The sequence below is a fragment of the Paroedura picta genome, chromosome 12, assembly GCF_049243985.1.
Source record: "Paroedura picta isolate Pp20150507F chromosome 12, Ppicta_v3.0, whole genome shotgun sequence".
NCBI classification, from domain to species: Eukaryota; Metazoa; Chordata; class Lepidosauria; order Squamata; family Gekkonidae; genus Paroedura; species Paroedura picta.
The window spans coordinates 1,248,666-1,259,661 of NC_135380.1; positions in this window are offsets into that span (position 1 = coordinate 1,248,666).

The following is a 10,996-nucleotide window of genomic DNA, read 5'->3' on the forward strand; positions in this document are numbered from 1 at the left end:
GGTATAGCATAGATTCTAGGTGAAATGCTCCCCAGATCTCCTCTAGGACAGAAGCTGGCTGGGATCGCCAAGCCATGGCTGGGAGGAGGGCACTGAGGTGTGTGTGTGGGGGGGGAGGGGTGGCTTGCCAGAGTTTTGCCCAAATCCTAGAAGGCTTCCTCAACACCAAAGCCAACTTGTTTAGATGTCGCCAGTGGTGAGAGAGGGAGAGACCAGTCCTTAAACAGGGTCTGGGCTGACCCCTATTAAAAAGCAGCTCCGGTCCAAGCCCAGCCTGGGAGCAGCAGTGCCACGTGACAGCCACCACAAGAGTTCAGCATCTCAAAAATGGTGGGGGAGGGGGTTGGGGGGGGAGGAGTTGCTTCTGGCTCCCTGAGCGTTCCCCATTTTAGTGACCTTATACCTGATTTGAGAGCACAGTGGAAAAGCTAAATATCATTTCAAAGTGGCGAGACAATAAAAGTTGACATTATTCATAGGATGTCAAGGGTTTTTGTTCCCAGCTGCTGAGCACCGAAGGGGAGCCTGTGTGTCTCTGATGTTAAACGCACTTCATTGCTCTGCAAAAGAGGATAGGATTTTGCGGCTGCGGAAGCTCGGCGGAGAGGCCTGGTCCTGGGGGGCTGGGGGCTGGGGGCCTTTCATGGTGTTGCCAGGGGACCTGGCGCTATCAAATGGCCGCTTGGGCTCCAGGGATTCCATCATAGCAAGCGGGTGTGCATGAAAATGCATCTATGAATTATTTAATCCTCTTAAATATATTCCTGGAGGGAAATGCTCCTGCTGCCCCTCACAAGGCTTCCTTCCAGTTGGGCCGCCGCATCCACGGTCTGCAAGGAGCTCTCCTCGCAGGGAGTTTGTTTCTGTCACCTTTCCTGCCTTCTCGATCTGCCAGCAGAGTTTCACCGAAAGCTAAATCCATTTGGATGTTCTGCCCCTCTGATCCTGCTGGTAGCCCTCAAAGCCAGGAAGAGGGGGGATCCAGTGGATTCATTGAGCTCAGCCACTAGAAGGGTCAACTATGGGTTGGGGAATTCCAGGAGACTCTGTGGCTGGATCCTGGGGAGGGCGAGAAGCACAGCAAGTCGTGGAGGGAGACTGGGAGGGTCTAAGGCCATCCAGCCCACCCTCCAAAGCAACTGTGGTCTCCAGGGGAACTGCTGTTTAGCTGCAACCCAAGAGATCTCCAGGCCTCACCTGGAGGCTGAACAATAAAGCCTTTTATTACAAAGTCTCTTTCTTCCAGTTTCCTTTCTTTAGTGTGATTTCACATAACGATACAGAAATGGAGATGGCCAGAATGAGGTCCCAGATCTAACTCTTTTCAGTGTTAAGAACTTTTGTCAGGGGCACTCCTCAAAAAACACTATATTCTCATAATTAAGCTTATTTTATTTTCTCAGAGTATAGTCTTCCCTCCCTCCCTCCCTCCTTCTCCTTCCATCCTTCCATCCTTCCATCCTTCCTTCCTTCCTTCCTTCCTCCCTCCCTCCCTCCCTTCTCTGGGCTAGGTCTCAAAAGGCTTTGCTCCATAATTTTGCTTTCTGTATTGTCGCCCTCCACTCTCTTCTGAATCTCGGCAAGCTAACAGGCTGGGTCTCCTTTCTACTCTTTGCTTGCTTGCTCAATTCATTGATGGTCCTGCCGTTCCTGGGGAGACTCAAGGCTGATTTCACAATCAAGACAAAAGCCAGAGTGAAAACAATGCAATGAAACAGGGCTACAACAAAGACACCATGACACGTACAATCAAGAGCCAGTCATTCTCATCCTGAAAACATCAGGAGCTGGTGGGGCCTGTCCGGTGCCTCCAGTCAGTGTGGGTGGGGAGGCCACCTGGGTTCACTCTGGACGGGTGAGTTGGGAGGGGGGCTGTAGGAGGGCTTTATGTTGCCAAGGGACTGTTTTTCTGGGTTTCACTGTAAACCACCACGAGCCACCTTGGCCCAGGAGTGGCAGTCAAGAAATCAAATAAATAAATAAGCTGCAATTAAAATTGTCAGACGTGGACCCCACAATTCTATTCCATTTTTAAAAGATGCCCTCCGGAACAATTAACTGTGCACGACACATTCTGTGAATTGATAAAAGGGTGAGCGGGGGGAGGGGGCACCCCAGTCTCCTCCAGCACTCACACCTGATCCGTTTCACCTGCCATTCAGGTGGGGGGCGGGAGGCAGGCAGCCCTGCTTCCTCTTGGCTTGTCCCTTTGATGTCTTAATCAAGGACCTGATAAGAGGCTGGATGCAGACGGGTGTCTGGTTGCCTCCTTCCTTCCAGACAGACATCCTCAGATCAGCATTCTCACATATGAGAGAGAGAGAGAGAGAGAGAGAGAGAGCACAAAAATGAGATGCAGAGAGAGTTTTGTACCCGCAAGCCTTCGCCACTGGAGTTCAAAAGACCAATCTTTACAGAAAAATAAATTTAAAGGAGAATTTTTGATGTATATTACAGTCTCTTGAGGGCAACCAGCGTAGCTGCTGGCGGAATCTGCCGTTATGCAAAGGCAGACCGGATGACTTAAAAGTGGCTACGGCCCTTTGATTGAGCAGTGTGTATTTTAGTGTTTCTGGATGACACAATCACAGACCCACACTGAAAGTATCTTGCCAGGATTTTTCCTGGAGAGTGTAACTAGATCCCTCTTTCAAAAGAGAGAGAGTTCTTTTATACGGCACCGTCTGCATATTAAACGCATAATTTAAAACACTACATACAATTGGGATGCTGAACCACCAATCAGGAACGTTCTTGGGTTTTTGTCCTCTTGCAGGAGAGGACTGCACGTCAAGCCAGCCAGTTCAGCTTATGATTCACCAAAATGGAGATCTTCCCCCAGCCCCAGCTGGATGCCTGAATGGGCTCTGCCTCCAAACACATCCGTTTTGTCTCTTCGCATGCTGAGTGTAGGGGAAGCTGCAGGCAGTTGTGTAGCCCAAAAGTTGTGCAAAGGTTGCAGGGTTGAATCAGCACAGCCTGGACCTCCCCTTTCAGATCTCCAAGAATCTCCCAGCCCAGAGTGGGCAGCCCCATGCCCCCAGTGGCAGGGGCCGTGGACAGTCCAGGCGGCAGCAGCTGGGCACCCACTCCATGGCCAGGGCTAAGCCCAGGGGCTCCTTGCAGCTCAGGCTCTCGGGGTGGGCTGGGGGCTGACGGTGCGCAGGACTCCTTGCCTGTGGCCGCGGCAGACGGGCCCCTCCGGAATGTGACACCAAGGAGAGCAACGCATGTTTCCAATTACAGGAATCACATTCCTGGAAGGCCGAAATGGAGAAAAAGAAGTGCCGTCTCAGCTTTCAGGCCTGAGAGAGATCCATGCTAATGCTGAGACAACAACAAGGAGGAGAAGGAGGAGGAGAGTTGATTCTTATATGCCGCTTTTCTCTCCCTGAAGGAGTCTCAAAGACACTCTCTGCCCTAATATAGTTTGGATTTGCCTTTTTAAAGAGCAAACCTTTTGCCCATTTCCTCACTAACCCCCCCCCTTTCCAGCTGCAGAACTGAATCACCCTCTCACTTACTGCATGGTTAAGGAATTCCTGGTTTCAGCGATTGCATTTTTCAAGGTGGAATCTAATTTAGGGCTGCCCAATGGAGAAATACTTTTATTTGGGTTTTTCCTCCTTCCACCACTTTGTCGTTTGTGCCCATCCCCCCTTCCTCATCAGCATCCTCCCTCCCCTCCCCTCCCCTTCCTCCATCCCAAGAATTCTGATTTTTTTAAAGGCATTATTGCACTTCAGTACTGTCTCTAAATCTAAAAAGTAGAGGCAGGCTTGTTCTTTATGCTGCTGCAGTTCTGTAGTGAGATAACTTACTTAAAAAAAAATCATACCGAGTGTCCTTTGGAGGCAACTGAGGATGGAGTTAGGAGCAAGCAAGCGCCAGGTTGCAAAACATTTTGGAAAAGAGGAAGGGAGCAAAGCATGATGGGAGGCTGCCTCAGATTCGGAAAACATTTGGTGTAATTTCAGCCTGGGAAACAAGGGGAGGAAAGTCCAGATGTGGAAAGCCCAGCATCAGCTCACAGCATCCAAAGGAAATCTAAGCAAGGCTAAAACAAGGCAAGTCTCAAATGTGGAAAGGGTCAATGGGGTGACAATCTCTTCCTCTTCCTCCTCCTACAACAGCCACCCTGGGAGTCGGTGGGGCTGAGAGAGCTCTGAGAGCTCATGACGATCCAGCTGTCAACACAGACTGAGGGGGGGGGGTCTCCCAGTGGGACCCCTGCCAATCAGGCCCCACAGCAGCATCACTGCAGCTGGTTCAGGGGTTACCAGGAGATACAATGGGGCATGGGGGGCCACGGAGGCTGCAGCCAGCCCTGTGAGACTTCTGGCTTGAGGGAAGGCCAAGGTTCTCTTCAAAGGTCCCTGCCCACTAGGAACATCCATGCACACTTGAACACAAGTAGCACTGCCTTATCAGAGCCTCAGTCCATCATGTCTGGCATTGTCGAATCAGGCCGACAGCAGCTCCCTGTGGGCCTTTCACGTCTCCTCCTACACCAGCAGTTCCCCGCCTTCCTAATGCCGCGACCCTTAGTTTAGTACAGTCCCTCAAGTTGTGGTGACCCCAACCCTAAAACGATGCAAAGGTTCTTTCACAGAAATTAAACCAAAACTGACCCATGGCGTGAAGATCCTTTGTTCTTGATTGAATATAAATTGTTTTTCCCTCCGGGGTTTCTCACTTCGGTTCTGCCTCTTGTCCTGCCAAGCTGCACCGCAATCTGGCGAGGGGCCAGCCAGCTGGTGTATCACGAATGGGTAATAATACCCCCAGCTACCCTTGGACAGCTTTCTTGCTCCTGCGAGGCTGACAGCGCTAGCAGCTTCCCATTGCCAGTTGACGAGGCAGCTCTGACTGGGCAGGCAGGGATGAGCCCGACCAAGGGAGGCTGATTACTCTTGTGTAGAACTGTTCAGGTAGGAAGCGGCCAGCTCCACAGGGATTGCTTTCCCTATATCTATATCTCTAGGAACTAGACGCAGGGGTAGTCAAACTGCGGCCCTCCAGATGTCCGTGGACTACAACTCCCATGAGCCCCTGCCAGCGAATGCTGGCAGGGGCTCATGGGAGTTGTAGTCCACGGACATCTGGAGGGCCGCAGTTTGACTACCCCTGGACTAGAGATGGACCCTCACAGGACTGATCCAGCAGGGTGCTTCTGATGTTCTCATGGCCTAGGAGGACCCAGTCTCTTCAGAAACCTGCATTTGTCAGGATTATTTTCCAAAAGAAATCAAGCCCTGAACAACATGCAGTTTACCTCCCGCTGGAAAAAGGTAGGACAATAAACTCTCTGACCTCTTACATGCTGCCCTTCAGACTCACTCAGCAGTATTGTCAGTCTTTCACATCACGCAGCCTAGCCGGGGAAACGGCTCTTTCACAACAGCTGTCCTCCTGCCCTGCCAAATCCACACGGAATATCTGGCTTTGTGGTAACTTGGTAGCCCGTTTCCACCGCCAGCCGCTGAGACGTTGCTTCTGCAGGCCCATTGCAGGAGGCCCCGAGGAGCAGACTCTGTGTGCTAAGCATGCCGGGCTGCAAACTATGGCCCAGTCAGCAATGGCCATGCGCCCGCAGGAGAGAAAAGGAGGATTCGGTGTGTTACCATGCCACGTTGGATTTGTACACCGAAGGCTGTTATCATCGCGCTGAAGCTAACGTTTTGCCCAGGCAGAAAGGGATGCTGGCCAACCTTGGGAACAATTCTGATGTCAAATCAAGGGAGCTGACGGGAGGGGGTGGGTGTCATCGTGGGTGTTTGGACTACATTTAGGAGGCTGAGGCCAGTCTCTGGGTCCCCGTGACACCAAGAGCCAGAGTATTTTTGGGATAAGACTGGGACTCTAATCTGGAGAATGGGGTTTGATGCCCCCCCCTACTCCTCCTCTCCTTCACAAAGCCTGTTGGGAAGCCTTCAGCCAGTCCCCGTTCTTCCAGAGCTCTCTCAGCCTCACCTCCCTAACGGGGTGTCTGTTGTGGGGAGAGGAAGGGAAAGGGGATAGTAGGCCACTTTGAGACTCCTTTGGGTAGAGAATAGTTGGGAATAAAATCCTAATCACCTTTTTCTTCTGCAAAGCACTAGCCATGCCAGTTCCTTGATTGAGCTGCACCACAGAATTCCCAGCAGATACCATTTTGCCCAGTATGGGTGTTGAGTCTCTGTGTACAAATGTCTCCCACAAAGATGGTCAGAAACCGGTTCCCTTCTAATGCAACAGCAGACCTTGAGGCCAAACTCTGCCACTTTACTGCAACTGTTTGTACTCAAACAGGACATCAAATCAGGCCCCCCCTCTCTCCTGTGCCCTTCCCCACCAGGGGAATGTTGGAGCTGAAAAACTGAACCAGCCCACTAATGTATTTATGGGATCACCGCTCTTAATACCAGAATTACTGCTTTCTGAATTGTTTCGATCTTTTTTGTTTTTATGTTTTTAACTGATGTTAGGTGCCCATAGCCTGCTGTGCAGGGAGGGTCAGACTAAAAAAATCTTATGAATTAATTAAATTAATCCTGCATAAGAGCTGTCAACATCTGGAAATCAAGATATTCCACAAGGACTTCAACCACTTTTCTCCTGCCACCCCCCTGGACAGGAATCAGTCGTAGAGCAGGTACATTTTCTGGACCGTCCTATATCAAGAAACCCTTCCTGCCTCTTATATCCACTCAGAACATGCTGAACAGTCTATTGATTCCAGTTAACTGCATAAATGTGCACAAGCCCCTTGGAGGAGGCTCGCCCAAATACTCTACGGCACACGTTCTTGGGATTATATACAACACCCACCCAATAAAATAAAGAAACAGACCGACAAAACGAAAAATTGTACTTTGCAACAGCCAAGTTGACCCAGCCATTGTGCAAGTGTTTGTGCTCATCAGAGCTCTTCACCAGGCTGGATATAGTGTCTGTCTGTGTGTATTGTTAAGTGCAAGAAGAAACCTTGTCCATTGTTGTTTACTAGCAATAAAGCACATTGTACAAAAAAATACACTGGGCTCTAGTCCACCCATGCCCCCTTTCAGTACTCCTCCCCCCCCCACACACACACACAGCCTGCCAAGGGAAGGGGAGTATTGAAAGGGATTGTGGGCCACCTAACAGCTGATCATGTCAGCTGCATGGCTGTCATGATCAGCTGTAATGTGGGGGACGGACCCTTTAAATGCTCCTGGCCTTGGCCAGAATTGTTTAAAGGCAGCCATTTCCCCCCTAATTTACACATCATCAGAAACACCCACACTTAATTCTATAATAAGATTTTAATTGTGTGAATTTTGCACCCGCAGCCATGCCTGGCTCTGCTTCTGCACTCCAGCATAGACGCGTCATTAGATATGCTGAAGGACGTGGAGGTAGCACCTGTGTGCCAGTTTTACATCGATGACGCCTGATGTCTACATCCCGGGCAGAACCATCTCCCAGAGAGGCAAGCACCATTTTAAAAGAGTTTCCAGGACAATTATAATGGTTGCTCCTGGCCTGTGCGAACGTTTCCCCTGCAATGCCCAGCCCTCTTTGCCTTTTAGCGCTCCACTCCAAACCTTGATAAAGCAATTGATATTTGCACGCTATGACATGTTATTATTTTCCCTTCTAAATGACAGTGATCTCCAAAATTGGCGGCTGAAGACATTTTTGTTGAACTTTTTAAAATGACATGATATTTTCCATTTGTGTTAAACGGAAGCAGAACTGGAGGCAGATGAGCGGGAAGACATGCCGGTGACATGCCGGAATGATTGATAGTTTGAAAGCAGGTAAAAATATCTCTGAGAGATTATTTTTCCCCAAAGTCTTCAGATTGTATTAATATTGTAAAACTCTGAAACAGAGTGATGGGCCAGCCGGAGACTGGAGCGTTTGTGGCAACAAAGGATGGTGAGGAACCACCTGCTCCTCCAGGTATGCCTCTTGCCTCAGCCCCACAGACGTCCAAGAGCTTCTCCTGTGGAAGAACTCAAAGGAACAAAGAGAAGTTGCACCAGAGCCCAAACAGATGGTGGAGGAGAAGTCAGGTGCCTCTATTAGTCACTTGATGACGGTGATTACCTCAGGATCCCTTGAAGCAGCTGCTAATCCATCAATTAGATCACGGCACAAGTGGGTATTTATGTCATGTATTTATGTTTCTCTCCTGCCCGATCTCCCTGGACTCAAGGGGGCAGTTTCTTCCTGTGAAGCTTTCCTCCAATGTTTATTGACCGCTCTGCTCTCTTTGTACTGGGAGTTGACCAAGCAGTTTGTATGAAGTCTGTCTGTCAGTTTTATCTTGCCCTTCCTCCAAGCACTGCAGAGGGGCTGACATGATCTCTCTCTCTATTTTATTCTCCTGACAACCACCCCAAGGTCACCCCATGAGTTTTCTGGCAGAACTGGACTTGGAAGCCACCTCTCCCCTCCACCACACTGCCTGTCCAAGGCATGATGAGCTACACAAGAAAGACACGTGGCAGAAGCAATCTGGCAGTTGCCCACAGAAGCCACTGCACACCCAGGGCATTTGTGATGTGCCCGTGAGTTCCGTTTCGACATCCCAAGATGGGAGGAATATTGAGCAGCCTTCTAAATCTGCCTGATGGGTGGTGAGCTGGGTTCAAGATCCAGCTGATCCATGGGACCAATGAACACACACGAGAGCAAATTCATGAACCTGCTTTATATTGAGATGCCGAGGATCAAACCCGGGACCTTCTGCATGCCAGGCAGAGGCTCCACCCCTGAGCCACGACTCCTCCCTTCATGGATGAAGGCCGGCCGTTCCCCCAACTACACTATGGGCATCCAGTTAACCAGTTTGCTGAGTTATGATATTTTGCTTTTGCAAATGTGAACAGGCATGTGCATAACATATAATTGCTTTATTTAAAGCTGTGACAAAACATTTGCATGTTTGGAGAGTGCAAATTGTGTGTGTGTGTTTTCTCCCCTTGCAAAAGGGGCCCCTTCAATTCCTTTTCCTACGCTGGTGGTGGAAACGTTACACAGCACAAATCAAAACAACCTCAAACAGATTTTCTCCCTAGCAATCCCAATTCTGCGATGGATGTATTTGTATGATACGCACCTTTGGTATTTGCACATTTCCCAGTTTCAGGTGTACATTCGGGCAAAGCATAGGTGGGCAGTGAAAAATGGAATGCGTAGAACTGCATCAAGAGAGTCTTGTTTTACTCAGAGGAGACACCAAAGTTTTAATCCACAGTCCATTGGAAATCGATGCCCAGACTCCCGTGGGCCTCCGTCAGCCCTGGGACACAGTGGCGGGCGGCTTGAGATGAGGAAGGAGGGATGAAAATGGAGTTACATTATTCAGTCAATAACCATTTTTCCTTCTTACATTACAATTTTGAGGCAGGTAAACAGTGAGCTGTCAATACTGGGCTCTTTTCCTCCACTGTGCAGAGTACGGTTTTCGCAAGCATCCCATTTCTGCCACTTCTCTGTCTGAGTGACGCCCAAAAAAGTGCCCAGTCATGATTTTGAACCTCACTCTAGTCTGTTGTGTGTCTCCACCCTCTCCACACCCGGCTCCACATTTGAAGCAGGGCCACCCATGGGTCATGGAGACCCCTCAGAAAGTAGAGCAGAAGCCAAGTTCCAGAGCTAGATTAGATTGCTGCTTCCCTGCTTAGATTGGGGCTTCCCTTGAAGGTCCAGTCTTGTTCCACCAACCCTGGCCTCTAGCTCCTTCCCAGGGTCAATTCAAGGTGCTGCTGGCATCGATCTTTACAGCCCTCTGCAGCATAACGGCCCTCTCCCATGGGAACCTACCTGCTCACCTGGGCCAGCCTCACCATTCTCCTCTGCACAGGGTAGGCCTCACTTGGAACATTGGGTCCAGTTCTGGGTGCCACAGGGCTTGAAGGATATTGACCAAGGGAGAAGGGCAGTGAGGACAGCTGAGGGGCCGGACTCCAAGCCTCACTTAGCGAGGGCGGGGGAGAGTTGGGTCTGTGTCGCTTGGGGAAGAGGAGGGCAGCGGGGACAGGACAGCTGGGTCCAACTATGTCAGAGGCAGACGTGCTGAAGAGGGGCCAACCTGTTTCCTGCAGCTGCAGCTGAGACAAGGACTAGGAGCCATGGGTTCAAATTACAGGGAACGTTTTAGAGGGGGGAGTGGTTTTTAAATAGTATTTTATCACATAGGTTTGAAATTGATAACTGCCTCGGTGGCTCTTGTGAGGGCAGAAAGAAGGGATAAAAAGAAATAAATTAATCCGTTTAGAGGGAAGGAGAACCCCTTCCTGTCCCTCATGAGGAACTGCTAAAACGATGCGAGAAACGCAGCAAAAAGGCATTCTTTGTCAGTGTTTTACTCTCTCCCCCCAGCGAGGTTCAGGTTTTCGGTGAAAGACAGGCCCCGAGGAAGGGTCGGCAGCTCTGAGTCCGCGAGGGGTTAGCGAGGCCCCGGCCAGCCGGTAAAACAAAGCCATGCCTTTAACTACTTCTGTAACCGATCCGAACCACGATAAATATCTGTTGCAATTAATAGCCAATTGGTGTTTAATTAATGAAGAGATAACATCAGAGGTACAGGACATTGTCACCAGATAATGGTCTCCAGCAGCCCTTACGGCCGAGCTGTCTCCCTAAATCAGAATTAAGTGCAGCTGCAGCGTTATGTATATTTGGAGCGCTTCGGATGTAAAGCGTCGTCCTCCCGGCTGCCGGGCACTCGCTGGCCCATTGCCCACCCGGTTGGCGAGGTGTTCCGAGGACACGTCGTTCGGCTGCACGTAGGCGGCCCAGCCGCTCTGGCCCAAGGGAGCCGCAGGCAGGCCCCTTCCCGGGTGTCCTCTGGCCAGCCCTCCCAGCGGCCCTCCACCGGCTGGAGGTGGAAAACGGACCCCTCCGCTTTGCGGTTGTCTCCCCTGAGGGCGACCCGGCGGGCGTGGAGGAGAAGAGCTCCACTGCAGCCGAGGAACACCCTAAGTCCGACATCATGATGGGCTCTTAACCATGCTGCAAA